The 16,610-nt window shown below is 56.3% G+C and overlaps 1 protein-coding gene and 2 pseudogenes across 12 annotated transcripts in view; 1 reads left to right on the top strand and 2 right to left on the bottom strand.

Moving 5' to 3' along the window:
- The window catches only part of ERC1 (ELKS/RAB6-interacting/CAST family member 1), a 2,439,553-nt gene that overhangs the window by 1,037,822 nt on the left and 1,385,121 nt on the right, over positions 1-16,610 (top strand). The gene's annotated exons all lie outside the window — the stretch shown is intronic.
- LOC147733960 (28S ribosomal RNA) lies at positions 1,623-6,563 on the bottom strand (annotated as a pseudogene).
- Positions 6,750-8,530, bottom strand: LOC147733961 (18S ribosomal RNA; annotated as a pseudogene).

A 16,610-nucleotide genomic window follows, 5' to 3' on the forward strand; every position in this document is an offset into this window, starting at 1 on the left:
CCGAGCCCTAGCCAGGCTGGGGAGAGCCTCCCCGGGCCCCGGTGGACCCCTGTCCCCAGCGCCGGGACCGTCTGATGTCTTTCAGGATGGGGGGCTCACGTACCCCGGGGCCTGCAGGACGGAGCTCAAGCCCCGGGTCCGGTCCCAGCTTCCGAGCCCTAGCCAGGCAGGGGAGAGCCTTTACGGGCCCCGGTGGACCCCTGGCCCCAGCACCCAGACCCTCAGCCGGAACCAAGGAGGGTTAAGCCCAGGCCACGTCCTCTCCCCGAATGCCGGCCCGGGTAGCCCATTTTCCTTGACTATTAAGCCCTCACGTAGGCTTATAGAATTTTGGGGAAGGACAAAAATTGAAGTTAGCCCGGCCGCCAGCCCGCAGGGCCATCTGGTCACCCTTCCCGCAGGGCCATCTGGTCGCACTGCCCGCAGGGCCATCTGATCGCGCAGCCAGGCGAGCAGTTGGCCTGGGACGACCCAGCGCCCAGATGGCCTGGGAGGGTGCCATACCCAGTCGCCCTTGCAGTCCGGCGAGGGTGGCCGGGTGCACCGAGGCAGCCGCTCTGGAGGTTCCTTCCCCCGGGTGGCTGCTGCTCACCTTCCTGCCCGACTTGCCCAGGAGCAGCTGGAAGGGGAGGCCATCTGGTCACCCTGCCAACCTGCGAGGGATGGTGGCCACCGTCCCTGCACCCCGGTGGGGCAGGGACAGGAGGGGTTATCGTTTGACAGGTGTACCGCCCCAGTCAAACTCCCCACCTGCCCCTGTCCCAGGAGCGGGTTGCCCCCGGTGGGCGCCGGGCTCTTGGAGCCAGAAGCGATAACCACCCGGGGCTCGCCTCACCGGGTAAGTGAAAAAACGATAAGAGTAGTGGTATTTCACCGGCGGCCCGACGGCCTGCCACTTATCCTCCACCTCTCATGTCTCTTCACAGTGCTAGAGTACAGCTCAACAGGAGCATCTTTCCCCGCTGGTTCAGCCAAATCTGTTCCCCTGGCTGTGGTTTCGCTAGTTAGTAGGTAAGGACAGTGTGAATCTCGTTCATCCATTCATGCTTGTCACTAATTAGATGACGAGGCATTTGGCTATCTGTACCACCTCGCGGTGGCTCATTCTGTGTTATTATGCTGCCAATCAGCGTCAATTCGGTTTTGCTTCCAACCTTACAACATTATTTCGCTGCGGAGTACAGCCACACTGAAACTGGAATCACGTATAGGCCAATGATAGTACACCCTGCAGTACTTATTCCAACAATTTTAAGATTGTCTACGAACAGTCCTGAGAAATTAAAATGTGATTAGCAGGACATCAATAATCGATGTGTGATAATTATGTGTATGCGATTATTTGAGACCTAATCATCATTTGTGTGTTTTGATGATATCAATTTTTTCATTTTTATCTTCTCCTGCATATATGAATTAATGAGCTATGTACAGGTCTGGAGCTGCCCTGAGATACAATAAACTATTGACCTTTTTATTGTTTGAGCCACAACATTTAAAGTTTTTGTTTCTGTTCTTGTCATTTCAAATTTGAATGATAGTTTAGGTACCAAGTACTGACACAAAATGTCTATTTTCTGCGTGGGCTTAAGTGGTAGATTATCAAGTTTTTGAGCCCAATTGACAAGAATCTCATTCATTTTGTTGTTGCTTGTATGACCAGTGTGTGGATCAAAGTTCAATCCGAGGTATCTCTCACTTTCTCCTAGATGAATATTTTCAATATTTTCTTTTTCAAAATGCCATGGTTTACAGTTGTTAATAAGGATTTTCTCTTTATGGTGACTGATAAAATCCATGTGTCTTTTTCACATTGACGCCCGTCTCTTCCACTCCGGGTTCGGGGATTCGAACCAGACTCCCTTTCGATCGGCCGAGGACAACTGAGGCCATCGCCCGTCCCTTCTGAACGGCGCTCGCCCATCTCTTAGGACCGACTGACCCATGTTCCACTGCTGTTCTCATGGACCCCTTCTCAACTTCGGCCTTCAAAGTTCTCGTTTGAATATTGCTACTACCACCAAGATCTGCACCTACGTTGGCTCTACCCGGGCCCTCACCCTGGGCTTCCGTGCTCACTGCAACAGCCCTCCTACTCGTCGCGGCTTAGCCCCCGCGGCTCCCGGCGACAGCCGGGTATGGGCCCGACGCTCCAGCGCCATCCATTTTCGGGGCTAGTTGATTCGGCAGGTGAGTTGTTACACACTCCTTAGCGGATTCCGACTTCCATGTCCACCGTCCTGCTGTCTATGTCAACCGAAAAGTCTTTTCTGGGGTCTGATGAGTGTTAGAATTCGGGGTCTCTGGTTGGCACAGGTATGCACTTGTGACAAACAGGGACCCTCTCCTCTAATCAGGGCAAAGGACTACTCTCAGAAATAACCCCTGCTCACCCTCTAGGTGGCGTGGCGCGAGCAGACCAGGCTAATCCCCAGAGCACATACGGTTAAGCATTTATAATAACACACAATGACCTGTCAACCCACTACACAGAGACACAAGACTGGTTGTTTGTAAAAATATACTTTTTATATAAAAACTCTCAAGCAGACTTTAAGTACAGACTTCAACGACTTAATAAGGTTCCAGTTACTTTAAAATGAGGACACAGTTCTTGAAGGCAGTGTTCAATGCTTAGAATGGGTTAAAAGGTTCTCTGTACTGTAGACAACGTTTCCAGTGTTGTTGTACTGTTCGCGAAGGCTTGAGCGCTTCGTAGTGCTCTCCTACATCTCGTATGGTAAACACCAGCCGGGCCTCGCCAAACCTCACGCGTCTCGCGTAACAAGCATACAGCGCGATCGAGGCAGCAAGGAGTACGGGGCGTACGGCGGCCGTACGACTCGTACAGCGAGGGAGAGACCAGTTGGAAGAGTCTCAATTCTACGGCGCACACAGCGCGAAGGGCAAAGCTATAACCAGCGGTGCGCGCCTCACGGACACCGCAGTCCGGAGCGCGGTGCACAGTACAATGCGGGACACAGTACCTTTAGTTCTTGAGAGGGGGTCCGTGGCGGACACGCTGAGGGAGATCCGACGTCCCACGTCGCGGTGCCTTCATCCTTCGGTCCGAGCTACGGCTCGATGGCTGGGCGGCTCGTACACAGAGGGCAGCGATGCGTTGTAGGGCAGGTCCTCGGTCTCGGCGGCGCTCCGGTCCTCAAGAGGGGGCAGCGGCTTGAGGTGATTCCAGCGGCGAGGCGCTTTCAGCAGGGCGTCTTCACGGAGGGCGAGCACAGGCGCAGTCAGTCTTTACGGGGTGATCTATGGCTCGGGGGCCACAGGCTCACGTTGCTTGGACCCGACGGTCTGTTCTTGCGGTGCGAGCTCCGGCTCTATGCAACAGCAGTTCACGGTGTCCTTACGGTGCTAGTTGCGGCGCCATCGTCAGGAGTCGCGTTGCTCCGCGGGACGGGGTTGCGCGTGTTCACAGAGTGCGGGGCAATTTCTCAGCACACTCAGGTCTCCGGGGTCAGCGCTGCAAGGGAGGCAACACCAGCAGCAGCTTCCTTCTTCAGGGGGGTAGCGCCCGATGTTCCTGGGGCGCAGTTCTGGGGGCAAGTTCACCAGCAAGCCCTTGGAGATTGTCAAGATGCACAAGTTGAATTTAAAAGTCTTTCAGTCTTGTCTTCCTCTCTCCTTCTTGCAGCAAGGCACCCACCACAGGCCAGTCTCTCAGGATTAGAGACCGTAGTCCTCCATGCAGCTTTCCCAGGTCCTTTTTTTCAGGCAGAATTTCTTCTTGGCGTCAACAGGATCTGATTTCTTAGGAGCAGGGCTCCTACTTTTATACACCATTTCTTTTGTTCTCGCAGGCCAGGGGGGCCTTTGCCTAATCCAGTCAGTCTTTGAACACTTTGTTTTTCAGGCCCTGGATTCTTCTTTCAGTGTGCAGGGCAGGGACATCAGACGCTCCCCAGGGGGCGGAGCCAGCATTGTGGTGGCAGAGCACAGCCCTATTCAGAGTCAAGGGGCACTCCCCCCACCCATCCTGGTGTAATCTCTCTATTCACCACCTGTCAATCCCAGCCTATCCCCTGGAATTCCCCAGCCCTGTCACACACAGAAACCAGACAGCAGATAAACATCAGAGCAGAGGCGGGCTGAAATGGTTAGGCAAGCAAATACTACTTTCTAAAAGTAGTATTTGCAAACACAGGATATTAAAATAAACTTTACTAAAATAACTATTTTATTATTCTGAGTTCAGGCATACTAAACATGACTTTCTACCATGCTCTCTGAGTCTGTTGAGTTTATAGAGTGTAATAATTCCAGCAGCCCATTCTGGCCTATGGAGAGTAGGTAGCCTTAAAATAGTGAAAAACGAAAATGGCTGTAATTCACTATTAGGAAATGCCACACACAGCAGGGCTTGTCCTACCTTATGCTTACAATGCACCCTGCCCTTGGGCCTACCATAGGGGTGACTAATATGAAGTTAAGGGAAGGTTTAGGGACTGGCAAGTAGGTGTACTTGCGCAGTTAGCATGACAGTACCAGACTGCATGCAGGTTCTGCAATGGCCGCTTCTGTGGGTGGCTCGACCAGTGCTGCAAGCTCACCAGCAGCATTTGGATTTACAAGCCCTGACACTCCTGGTGCACTTTACTGGGGACTGACAGTAAACCAAATAAGCCAATCATGGAAACCAATCAATGTATACACTTTACAGTAGGGAGAGCATATGCACTTTAGCACTGGTCAGCAGTGGTAAAGTGCCCAGAGTCATTAAACCAACAAAAACCGGTCAGAGAATATTGGAGGAAGGCAAAAAGTTCAAGGATGACCCGGCCAGTGGGGCCAAGTCCAACAATGAGCGTCTGCATTGGGCGCCTTAAAGCTGCGTTTGGTTCATCCCGCAGCGCCAGTTCTGCTTACCAAAAGTGGCCCACTAGGCACTCTCATTCCATGCCTGGCTCCACGCCAGCGAGCCGGGCTTCTTACCCATTTAAAGTTGGAGAATAGGTTGAGATAGTTTCGACCCCAAGACCTCTAATCATTCGCTTTACCAGATAAAACTGGGGGCTCCGAGCGCCAGCTATCCTGAGGGAAACTTTGGAGGCAACCAGCTACTAGATGGTTCGATTAGTCATTCGCCCCTATACCCAGGTCGGGCGACCGATTTGCATGTCAGGACCGCTACGGACCTCCATCAGAGCTTCCTATGGCTTTGCCCTGCCCAGGCATAGTTCAGCATCTTTCGGGTCATATCACGCATCCTCATGCTCCCCCTCCCCGACGGAGCGGGCCCACTGCTGGAAGCGATGCGGGATTCCACCTCAGCCCGCACGCGCCGGCCCTCACCTTCATTGTGCCACAGGGTTTCGTTCGGCCCTCCGACTCGCGCACATGTTAGACTCCTTGGTCTGTGTTTCACGATGGGTCGTGTGGGTAACCAACATCGTCGCAGACCCCTGGCGCCCGGCGTGGGCCTCCACGCCGGGTGGCGCGGCGCGACGCGGTCTGGGTGCACTGAAAACAGTACGCCCCAGTTGACGGTCGCGCCGTAAGCCCCCCCCCCCCCCCCCCCCCCCCCTTCAACTGCCCCGGCGCGCCCCGAGGGGTGGCCGGGGGCAGGTGCCCGGGGGAGGGCGCGGAGGTAGTCGAATCTTCCTCGTCCCCGCGGACACTGCAAAGCTGCTGCCAGGGGGGCTGTAACACCATCTGCCGGAGCAGAGTGCCACCTGCCACCCCAAAGCCTTTCCAGCCGACCCGAAGCTGGTCGCGGCACACCGCCGCGGAGGAAATGTGCCTTGCGGGTGCCTGGTAGGGCCCGGGCGCCAGTCCCACGGAGCGGATCTGGAACACCTGGGCCACCCGCTGTGTTGAATCCTCCGGGCGGACTGCACGGACCCCACCCGTTTACCTCTCGACTGTTTCACGCCCTCTCGAACTCTCTCTTAAAAGTGCTTTTCAATTTTCCCTTACTGTACTGTGGAGAAGTGTGGCTCAATTGTTAGTGTCAGACCCTGATGCAGAAGTCTGGCCCGGGACCAGCGTTCAATTCCCGCCTCGGCGGGTCTTGGGCTCAATTTCCTCGGACCTGTTAATTCTCGCCTCAGTGCCTATTATAATCATAGGTCCCACTCTGCAACTCTGGGCAATAGCTTGCTTAATCTCCACAACGGCCCCAACAATGCTAGGATGCCTGGCTTCACCTTGGGGGTGCCCAGGAGTGGGCACTTCACAGGAAAAGGCCAGGAAGGGTTCCTCAGCGGTATTCGTACAAGCGCTGAGATGCCTCCGGGTAGTCGTGCGCTATACAAGTACCTCTACATTTACATTTACTTGTTGGCTATCGGTCTCGCGCCTGTATTTAGCCTTAGATGGAGTTTACCACCCGCTTTGGGCTGCATTCCCAAGCAACCAGACTCCGAGAAGACCCGATACCGGGGGCCGCTACCAGCCTGACACCGTCCGCGGGGTGAGCCTCGATCAGAAGGACTTGGGCCCACTGAGCGATCCCGGGGGACAGGGGTCAGGGTCCGCCACCCATCCCCGGTCCCTCAAACGTCGCCAGGCCCTCCCCGGGAAGGGAGGGTCTGATTGATTGATTAATTGATTGATTGATTGAAGAGGCCCTCCGAAGTCCCGGTCCTCACCCAAGCACCCCATGTGGCCGCGGACCGTTCCGCCGGCCGGCACGCGCCAGGGCAGGGCCGGGCCCTGTGCCTACGGTGTGTGCTTTCAGGAGGCGGCAGAGGGCTTCAGGCTGGCACCGTCAGTCACTCTGGCCGCTCCGCCGTTAATGATCCTTCCGCAGGTTCACCTACGGAAACCTTGTGTACGACTTTTACTTCCTCTAGATAGTCAAGTTTGATCGTCTTCTCGGCGCTCCGCCAGGGTCGTTGCCGTCAGAGGACCTCACTAAACCATCTAATCGGTAGTAGCGACGGGCGGTGTGTACAAAGGGCAGGAACTTAATCAACTCAAGCTTATGACCCGCACTTACTGGGAATTCCTCGTTCATGGGAAATAATTGCAATTCTATCACAAACGGGGTTCAGTGGGTTACCCGCACCTGTTGGCAAAGGGTAGACACACGCTGATCCGTCCAGTGTAGCGCACGTGCAGCCCCGGACATCTAAGGGCATCACAGACCTGATATTGCTCGATCTTGTGTGGCTGAACGCCACTTGGCCCTCTAAGAAGTTGGACGCCGACCGCTGGGGGTCGCGTAACTAGTTAGCATGGAGGAGTCTCATTCGTTATCGGAATTAACCAGAAAAATCGCTCCACCAACAAAGAACGGCCATGCACCACCACCCACAGATTCGAGAAAGAGCGATCAATCTGTCAATCCTTTACTTGTCCGGGCCGGGTGAGGTTTCCCGTGTTGAGTCAAATTAAGCCGCAGGCTCCACTCCTGGTGGTGCCCTTCCGTCAATTCCTTTAAGTTTCAGCTTTGCAACCATACTCCCCCTGTAACCCAAAGACTTTTGGTTCTCAGAAGCTGCTCGGCGGGCCATGGGAATAACGCCTCCGGATCGCTAGTTGGCATAGTTTATGGTCTGAAGACGGTATCTGATGGTCTTCAAACTTCTGACTTTCGTTCTTAATTAATGAAAACATTCTTGGCAAATGCTTTTGCTTTGGTTCGTCTTGTGCCGGTCCAATGATTTCACCTCTAGTGGCACAATACGAATGCCCCTGACTGTCCCTCTTAATCATGGCCCCAGTTCTGAAAACCAACAAAATAGAACCGGAGTCCTATTCCATTATTCATAGCTGAAGTATTCAGGCGACCGGCCTGCTTTGAACACACTCATTTTTTTCAAAGTAACCGCTTCGGACTCCCAGGACACTCAGTCAAGAGCATCAAGTGGGTGCCGAGAGGCAGGGGCTGGGACAGGTGGTAGCTCGCCTCGTGGTGGACCGCCAGCTTGATCCCAAGATCCAACTACGCGCTTTTTAACTGCAGCAACTTTAATATACGCTATTGGAGCTGGAATTACCGCGGCTGCTGGCACCAGACTTGCCCTCCAATATATCCTCGTTAAAGGATTTAAAGTGTACTCATTCCAATTACAGGGCCTCAAAAGAGTCCTGTATTGTTATTTTTCGTCACTACCTCCCCAAGTCGGGAGTGGGTAATTTGCACGCCTGCTGCCTTCCATGGATGTGGTAGACGTTTCTCAGGCTCCCTCTCCCTAATCGAACCCTGATTCCCCGTTACCTGTGGTCACCATGGTAGGCACAAAAAGTACCATAGAAAGTTGATAGGGCAGACATCCGAATGTATAGTCGCCATCACAGGGACGTGCGATCGGCCCAAGGTTATCTAGAGTCACCAAAGCGGCCGGGGGAGCGAGTCCGGATTTGTCTGATAAATGCACGCATGAGGGGAGGTCATCGCTCGTCAGCATGTATTAGCTCTAGAATTACCACGTAACAGATGGAGCTATCAAAGGAACCATCATTGATTTAATGAGCCATTCGCAGTTTCACTGTACTGTCCGTGTGTACTGACATGTGCATTGCTTAATCTTTGAGACAAGCATATGCCACTGGCAGGATGAACCAGGTAGCCGCACCCGATGACGGGGTGGGGGCCGCGTGCCCATCTCCCCGACCGGCAACCTTTACGCACCCCCTCCATCTCTCAGGAGCCTGCCAGGGGAAGGAGCCCGCCCACCTGGGCGGGAGGGCTCGCTGGAGGGGTGTGGAGCGGTGCGGTCGCATGGCAGCGGCGGGCCCAGCTGTCTCCCCCAGGAGGGAGAGGCAGGCCGAGGCGCAGCCTGAGCGACATGCAGGGGTGCCGGGGCCTGACGGCGGCAGAACCCCTCAGAACAATTGTTCCGAGCTGCTGTGGAAACATGCTGAGTGACGAAGGGTGTCTGCGTGGCGCACAGGACCCACAGACCTGCCGGCCAGGCAGCATCTGACGGCCTGCGCCACCTGACCCCTTCCACTCGGCTAAGACCACTGGGGGGCACGAGATCCCGGGGCCACTCAGCCTTTGCTCTGCTGGGTAGGGTGAATGACCTACTGCCATGCGGCAGGCCCTCCCTCGAGTCGGACGGTCCATGCGGGGTGGAAGCTCTTTGCTTGAAACAGCCGAGGCTGGCCAAGCAGTCCATCCCTAAATGGCCCAAGAGTTCCCAATCGATCAGAGTACAGCCGGGGCATCCCCTGGCAGGCCACCCTGCGCAAGGGGTATGCTGGCTTAGCATCCCCTGCCTGCCTGCTGCCGGGGCAAACAGACTCAGAGTAAAAGGACCATCAGGAAGGGGCCTGAGAGGCAGGTGCGTACCCGGGCCCCTGGGGACCCCGCCAAGCAGGCCCTGGGTGCTGGCTTCCCCCGTCTCGGCATCGCCGGACCTCACGGAGGTATGCCTGAGCAAACTCTGAGAAAAAGGACCATCTGCAAGGGGCTGAGAGGCAGGTGGCCCCGGCGGGCTGGCCGGGGTTCTGCCTACCCCTGATTCAGAATCGCCGGACCTCACGGAGGTCTGACTAACCCTCTCCCTTGTAATCCGAAGGAAAATGACCCCCCTTGTAATCAGTGCACATGAGGTGACAGAGGGGACCCAAGGCGCAAAAGTACCCGACCTCCTGGAGCCTTCGCTGGGAAAAGCGAGGCAAATGGCTTCTCATCGGGACTTCCAGGGAAGTTCGGCCATCTGGTCGCCCCATAGGAAAGCATTTTGGGTGACCAGATGGCTGAGGGGGATCTGGGCGACCAGATGGCCGGGCACGAAAGGGAAGCCATCTGGACACCTTGCGCCCCAACGAAGGAATGAGCGGGTGCCGGGCATGGCGGACCGGAGGTCCAGGGCCCCAGCTTGGCTGCAGCCATGGAGGCTGCAATGGGGACACGACAGGCCCTCCGACCCGGGGCCCGCGGACACCTTGACAAGCAGGGGATGCCTACACTGGACCGATGGACCCCTGTCCTGGGCCCTTGGTGGAGTAGCAGCCCAGGGGACAGGACCCAGGGCCCAGGGCCCGAGCACCCAGCCGGGTCCCTGGCACCAGCCGGGGCTCCAAGGCCCCTAGGCGCAGGGGATGCCTCCCCGGGCCCTCTGTACCAGGGTGGAGAGACCGTCCTCCCCGGGGCCCTCAGGCTCTCTGGCTGGAGCTCCTGAACCCAGCCAAGCAAGGGGAGGCTGCCCCGGCACAACGGAACCCCGACTCGGGCCTTTGGCAGTACAGCTGGCGGAGGGACGGGGCCCAGGGCCGGAGCACCCGACCCGGGGCCCTGCCGGGCCCCTGGACCCAGCCAAGACTCCCAGGTCCAGAGGCGCAGGGGAAGCCTCCCCGGGCCCGCCGGACACCATCCCAGGCACCCTGCCACACGGCAGGACCTAGGACGGAGCCAGGGATGTGGAGACCACACTCCCTGGGGCCCTCAGGGGCCCCGGATGGAGCTCCTGAACCCAGCCAAGCAAGGGGAGGCTGCCCGGGCACCACGGAACTCCGACCTTGGCCTTTGGTAGTGCTGCAGGCCGGGGGCGGGGCCCAGGGTCGGAGCAGCCGCCCGAGCCCTTGGATACAGCTGGGGCTCCTAGGCCCTAAGGCGTAGGGGAAGCCTCCCCGGGCCTGCCAGACACCATCCCGGTCACACTGCCACACGGCAGAACCAAGAATGGAGACCGGGGTGGGGAGGCCACCCTCCCCGGGGCCCCTGAAGGCCCCGGATGGAGCTCCTGAACCCTGCCAAGCAAAGGGAGGCTCCCCGGGCACAAAGGAACCCCATCCGGGCATTTGGCAGTGCGGCAGGCCGGGTGACAGGGCCCAGGGCCCAAGCACCCGACCCGGGGCCAGGCCGGGGCCCTGGATCAAGCCGTGGCTCCCAGGACCGGAGGCGCAGGCGACGCCTCCCCCGGCCCTCCGGACCTTGTCCCAGCATCTTGCCACAGAGCAGGCGCAGGGACGGACCCAGGGCTGGGGCGGCATCCTGGCCCATCCAGCTGCCGGCTGATGACTGCTAGGCCGAGAGGGGTCCCAGAGTACCTTGTCCCAATTATCCGGAGGAAGGCTACCCCTCTTTATGGGAACCTGTGCGCACTGCAAGGCTCAGGGGACCCTATGCGCAAACGCGCCCGACCTCCTGGAGCCCTGGCTGGGATATGGGAGGCGAATGGCATCTCATCAGGACTTCCAGTGAAGCCCGGCTATCTGGTCCCCCCCATAGGAAAGCATTGGGTACGACCAGATGGCCGAGAGGAGAGGTGCAACCAGATGGCCGAGGGGAGAGGTGCAACCAGATGGCTGGGATATAAAAGGACTCCCAGCTGCCCACCGCTAGCCTTCGTGGTAGGGCTCCTGCCTGCCCACGCAGGGTAGGGCTCCGGGACTCAGGGACCCTGCTGGGCCTCAGGCACGGGGAGAACCATCGGAGCTCACAGGCCCGGACGCCCGGGGGAGGCCTGCCCTGGACCCATGGAGCCTGTTCCGGACACTTTGTCATGCCGTTGGCCTGGAGGAGGGGAGCCCCGGCACGCCTGGTGGAGGACTGCCCGGGACCCATGGAGTCTGTCCCCGGCACTCGGCCATGCCGTTGGCCTGGGGAGGGAGCCTGGATGCCCGGGGGAGGACTGCCTGGGACCCATGGAGCCCGTCCTGGGCAGTCGGCCATGCCGTTGGCCTGGAGGAGGGAGCCCCGGACGCCCGGGGGAGGACTGCCCGGGACCCCTGGAGCCCGTCCTGGGAACTCTGCCATGCTGTTGGCCTGCTGGAGGGAGCCCCGGACGCCTCTGGAGGTGTTGCCCAGGCATAGCCCATCTGGTCCTCTGCAGAGAACCACCAGCCCGGGAGTAGTGTCCGGGCATACCCTGCCCCTAGTAATCCGGAGGAAGGCTAACCCTCTTTCTTGGAACACACGCGCACTGAGTGACGGAGGGGACCCAGGGAGCGGAGGCGCCCAACCTCCTGGAGGCCTCGCTGGGATGGGACCTCATCAGGACATCCAGGGAAGCCCGGTCATCTGGTCACCCCATTGGAAAGCATTGCGTGCGACTAGATGGCCGAGGGTAAGGGTGCGACCAGATGGATGGCATCGAAAGGACTCCCAGCTGCCCACCGCGAGCCTTCGCTGTAGGGCTCCTGCCTGCCTTCGCAGGGCAGGGCTCAGTGGCTTGGGGACCCCGGCTGGGCCTCAGGCACGGGGAGGACCACTAAAGATCTTGGGCCCGGACGCCCGTGACCCATGGAGCCCGTCCGGGGCACTTTGCCACGCCGTTGGCCTGGAGGAGGAATCCCGGGGAGGACTGCCGTGGTCCGGAGCGCCCCCCCCCCCCTGGACGAAGGAGAGGTGAGGTCTGACGATAGCTCATCTGGTCACCTGCAGAGATCCGCCAGCCCGGGAGAGGTGTCCGGGCATACCCTGCCCCTAATAATCCGGAGGAAGGCTACCCCTCTTTCTTGGAACCTGTGCACACAGTGATGGAGGGGACTCAGGGAGTGGAGACGCCCGACCTCCTGGATCCGTCGCTGGTATCGGGGAGGCAAATGGCACCTCATCGGGACTTCCAAAGAAGACCGGCCATCTGGTCGCCCCATTGGAAAGCATTACGTGCGACCAAATGGCCGAGAGGAAAGGTGCCGACCAGATGACCGGGACCGGAAGAACTCCCAGCTGCCCACCGAGCCTTCACGGGAGTGCTCCCACCCTGCCTGCCCTTGTAGGGCTCGGGGGCTGCAGTGCTCGGGGGCTGCAGTGCTCGGGGGGCTGCAGGGCTCGGGGGGCTGCAGGGCTCGGGGGGCTGCAGGGCTCGGGGGTTTGCAGGGCTCGGGGGTTTGCAGGGCTCGGGGGTTTGCAGGGCTCGGGGGGCTGCAGGGCTCGGGGGGCTGCAGGGCTCGGGGGGCTGCAGGGCTCGGGGGGCTGCAGGGCTCGGGGGGGCTGCGGGGCTCGGGGGGGCTGCGGGGCTCGGGGGGGCTGCGGGGCTCGGGTGGGGTGCAGGGCTCGGGTGGGGTGCAGGGCTCGGGTGGGGTGCAGGGCTCGGGTGGGGTGCAGGGCTCGGGTGGGGTGCAGGGCTCAGGTGGGGTGCAGGGCTCAGGTGGGGTGCAGGGCTCAGGTGGGGAGCAGGGCTCAGGGGCTGCGGGCTCGGGGTGCAGGGCTCAGGGGGGGTTGCAGGGCTCGGGGTTGCAGGGCTCCAGGGACTGCAGGGCTCCAGGGCTCCAGGGACTGCAGGGCTCCAGGGCTCCAGGGACTGCAGGGCTCCAGGGACTGCAGGGCTCAGGGGGACTCCGAAACCCCACGCTGGGCCTCAGGCATGAGGAGGCCCGCAAGCGCTCCTGGGGCCCAGCCGCCTGGGGGAGGACTGCCCGGGAGCCTTGCAGGTCTCCGGGGCTCTGCACCAGGGACCCTTGTCCCCGGCAGATGGACTCTTGGCAGGCCTTAGGACGGGGGCTCCCAAACCCGGTCCCTGCTTTCCAACCCAACCAGGCCGGGGAGATCAGGGAGTCTGCCCAGGCACGAGGGACCCCTGTCCCGGGCACACGGACCCTGAGGACGGGCCCTCATTTTCCACACATTTTTTCCAAAATCTGTAGTGTGCATAGTGACACTACGCAAACTACTCCCAGCCCTAGCGTATATACAACAGATCAAACCAAAACCTTACTAATGAAATAACTAAAGGCTGATTTAAAAGTCCTCCACAATCTTTCAGTTGCCATCACTTTTCTCATTACATTCCTCATCAATAATCTTTATACTACAGTACATAACATTTTCTAAAAGTGTCAGTGCAAGTAAAGTGCCATGTAGGGTGCTTTTTTAACATTAATAATTTGAATACAGTACATACCTAACAATTTCTTAGTGTCAGTTCAAATAAAGGACCATATTAAGTGCATACTAATATTAATAGTAGCAACACTGCGTACATTTAAAAGAAGAAATAATTATTTTAACAATTTAATGTCTCCTTCATTGTTTCCTTAAGCTTTTACCCACCAAATTTGGTTTTGTAGACCTATAGATGAACTAGCCCTGCGATCACCCTGTGCCACAACCCTTCCCTTCCCAACCTGATCCTCCCCCCCCCCAGTCCCACCCCCATGCACCCTGTGGGAGGATAGCAGACAGCTACTCCCTAACCCCACTCCGCAACCTGGGTGCCATGACCTTGCACCCATAATGTGCACTCACAATTTCCGAAGGAGCACTTGGTACTTCGGCCCCAATCTCCAGATATAGCCTAATAGAACTTATTTAGAATAAATTACCGTTTTATATCTCAGACGGCAATCAATATTTAACTTACGGCATATACCCATCTTGAGATAGACCAGGCAGTTGCTGGAGTAACCCCTATACTTTCCCTACATCAACCAGTCAATAGATTTTGCCATTTGCAAGGACTTTAAGTTTGGATTGCTACACGATGGTTGCTTGTGCCCCCTTTGTTTTAAAAGAATAAATCATCCATACTAAATCCCTTCGCCTCCTTGCGGCTAGTGCAGTCCTATCAGAGAAAATCTTGAATCGTGGGACACTTGTGTCATATAGCTCTTTGTTTCAATGGCTGTAGTCAAAATATGTTCTCTTACTCGAAAATCAGCAAAGTTAACTAAAATCGTACAAGGGTACTTTGCGATAATGGGGCGTTAAGAGGGTACCCTGTGAGCCCCTGTAAATGGTTTTTCTCCTGTTAGCTCTAGAATGGCTTATCTCAGTAGGGATTCTACCCAGTCTTGTACGCAGGGTCCTTCAACTGATTCTGGAATCCCCACTAAACAGAGATTCAAATGTCTGTTATAGTTCTCCATGTCTTGAAGTTTAGACTCAAGAGCTTCTTTGCTTTGCTCAATGTGTGTGAATTCCTGTTCAAAGAACCCTATCATATCCTCCAAGCTGGAAACCCGCTCCTCAGCCTCTGACATCCGCTCTGGCACTTTGCAAATTGTTTCCTCGATTTTTGACCATCTTGGATATAGAGACGCAATTTCTTGGGATTGTGTCTTACATAACTCCTTTATCTTTAATAAAATAAGCTCAAACATATTTTTGACCCTATGTCCGAGTTCCGGATCCTTTTATATATCTTGAAGGGATTTTTCACCTCCCACTGGCGCAAACATACGGGGTCCCCCCTCTGGAAGTTCTTTCTCTGCATGCAGATCCTGTTGCTGGGCAAAAGGTAGAGCGGGCTTGAAGAGCGACAGCATTTACAACTGATTATCTGCCCTCATAGCCGCAGGAGCTATATTAGACTTTGAAAAGAGTGGTTATTGTTTGCAACATGTCAGGGTTACAAAAGGCTCGGCAGCAGATGGTTTTTGATGGTCCTCCAATATACTTTTACTCTCTGCATTTTCAGACCTTTCTAGAATGGGATTGGACTCCTGAATCTCCTGAGCATCCATGCTGCTATCCGTCTCTGTCCCCCTTTCACTATCCATCTGGATGTGAGGGGCCTTTAGGCTTCCAGCCTCTAACAACTGTTGCACTTTTAAGTCCATCCATTGCTGTGCATTCCTCAGTGTATGTATATTAGTAAGTGGTTTCTCTAAAGAGCCCTTTTAACACAGGCTTTGGACGGGGGTAGACCGAGTTGAGAGAACTGAATTAAAACTTGGAGGTTTGCGCTTAAATATTTGCATGCTGTTGCTAGATGTGATAAATGGACTTTGTCTTTCTTTCCAGTTTTTTTCTAACAGTTCTTTATTCTGAAACCACTGAAATGGCTGAAACAGCTGATTGGCATTAGTAGTTCTCTTTATCTTAAAGCAGCCCAGACAAATAATTGAAATCTCTCCAGCGGGCTTGCTACGAACACCGGCACACCAGAAAGGCAAAAACAAGCAAGCGGGGGCTCGTAGAGGTGGTGAGATTCAACTCTACAACCCCCTGTGGAATAAACGTTCTCATCTGCACCTCCTAAAGCCTTCGTCTCGCCACCCAGATTCTCTCACTGCCTAGATTTCCAGCGTTACAAGTTTGGCAGCCTACGTCTCACATTGCTACTCAAGACTCAGCGGCTCCGCGAGCACTACAGCCGCTACACATGCTGCCACAAAAACACTATTGGTTCTTCCCCTTGTAGCGAGATAGCCATCCAAAACTTTCTGTCCTCGGACGGTTGAGAGCCTGCAACTTCCGGGGCGTGGCCAGGGGTGAATGCGCTAATGGTGACACTTGGGGGAAGCGTATTTTATTATCATACCTTAGTAGGCCTATCCCATGGAATGGCTGAGGTTCTAGCTGCAGAGAAACTCCTTATGGGTGTCCCTTCCCGCGCATGGAACCCCCCATTGCTGGCCAACCATCCACGGCCGCATAACCACCTACTAGCACGTATCCAACTTTTTTTTGTCTCACAGTAATCTTGCAGTACTCCTGTAAATTTCTGCACTGAGTACGGCGAGTCTGCTGTGACACTAAAACATTTCTATTTCTGTATGACCCCAGTGGTAGACCCTCAGGAACTCCTTCCCAAGAGCCATGGGGTCAGGTTACCTCCACCTTGCTCTCTCATATTTTTTTGTTTTTATTTTCAGGACATGAGGACATTTCTTTTCTTGCTTCACTCATCCAGTCACAGCCCTAGGACCGGTTCCCAGGATCCAACCAATCAGAATGCTTCATTTGCCCTTTAGTACATGAGTGCTTCCTTGATAGTCCCTCCGTAGTACTGCGTCACTAAATATCTTTACAT

Source organism: Lissotriton vulgaris, chromosome 1_2 (assembly GCF_964263255.1).
Source record: "Lissotriton vulgaris chromosome 1_2, aLisVul1.2, whole genome shotgun sequence".
Lineage (NCBI taxonomy): Eukaryota > Metazoa > Chordata > Amphibia > Caudata > Salamandridae > Lissotriton > Lissotriton vulgaris.